The sequence below is a fragment of the Egretta garzetta genome, unplaced genomic scaffold (genome assembly GCF_000687185.1).
Source record: "Egretta garzetta isolate BGI_Z169 unplaced genomic scaffold, ASM68718v1 scaffold644, whole genome shotgun sequence".
Classification (NCBI taxonomy): Eukaryota; Metazoa; Chordata; class Aves; order Pelecaniformes; family Ardeidae; genus Egretta; species Egretta garzetta.
The window spans coordinates 334,723-336,307 of NW_009259452.1; positions in this window are offsets into that span (position 1 = coordinate 334,723).

Sequence of the window (1,585 nt, forward strand, 5' to 3'; positions counted from 1 at the left end):
CTCAGACTGAAATGCTTGCTTTTACCACTTTGATGTTTTGATACACATCATTCTAACCCCATTCCCCAAGCTTCCCTGTGAAAAACAAAAATATTAACATTATTTAAATATGTATGTCTTTTCCTGTTGCTTCACAGCTAGTGACGGTGACCCTTGATGTTTGAGGCAAATGCAAAAAAAAAAAAAAAAAAGATAACTGTTGCTTCAAGAATATATTTAATTTATGGACAAGTAATTGGAAACTACTTACTGATGGGGTTTTTCTTCTTAGGACATTTTCTTCTAAGCTTAGGACCTAATGTCTGTTAATGTAGGAAACTGCTCACTATAGAAGAATCCTGGGGAGAATGTAGCTCATGCAGCAGTGATCAGTACTTTTAAGACCACTGTCTTTGAGAGCCTTGTGGCAAAGATATCAGTAATCCAGCCCAATTCCCGTACTGTATTTATACAAAGGATGTAGATATAAGGCATACAGAGATTGCCAGCACACCTGTGTGGAAGTCCTACCTTAGAGCATCTCCATCTGTCCCTAAAGAGAGAATAAATCAAGGTCTTACCTTTTGTGAGACAAGATGAATGGCTTTCAGACTGGAAGCTGGTCAGTACTGTAAAACAGAATTAGGAACTCCCTTCTTATTGCTGCACCGAATTCCAGAGAAAATTTATGGACAGAAAACATATGGATGCCTTGAAAGCAGACTGAAAATCCCAGCTGACACTGGCAGTCCCCTACTGAATGAATGTGAGCATCTATAGGAATGCACTGGTGCTCGTGGAATGCAGGGCCAGTTTCCCTTCATCCCCCACCTCCCCGGTCCAAAGCCTCTGACATTCTTACCTTAGAGATTTCTGAGGAAGGACAAGACACACTGATCCCAGGGTGCTTTTATAGGGTCTGATCTGCATACGTAGCCACCACCTCCTCTTTCTTAGGTCAAAACTTTTTTGGCAATCTTAACTCCTAGCAGAATTGCCATTCATATTAGAAGTGAATGGATATAATTAGACATAACAGGTCCGTGAATCAATCTCCTATAAATAATTTGACAAGACAGTCTGCGAAGGGGGGGAAGCAGGAGAGTGTGCTAAAGGAGATGAAAGGGGCTACATTGGTACTGTAATCCATCAGATGCTGACTCAAGCAGAGAAAGTGAAGAGTAAGGGCCAGCATATTGTAAATGGAAACATGTAGGGACGGGCAGGTCAAGGCACAGGCTCCTGCATGCTGCAAATGCTCTGAGTCTGCAATGTGGAAAAGCATGAGGATCCTACTGAGATGCAGGATCGTTGTTAGAGGAAGGATATTCCAGTGCAGGAGGAAGCATCTGAATAGCAACAGAACTCACAAGAGTGTGAATCAAGGGATGATGTGAATGACCAAGTAGTAAAATGGACTGAAGTCAAAGCAAGAGAAGGGGGGAAGGATGAGTCTGAAGGCAGTGATAAAGAAGGATATGTGATTAAGGAAGAGGAATTAAGTAGGGGTGTGATTCCAAGGCATAACAGCAAGTCACCATGGACACAAGGACCGATAAAAGGGCAAAACAAGTTAAGTCTCAAGTTGAAGATAGGAGCCTCTGAG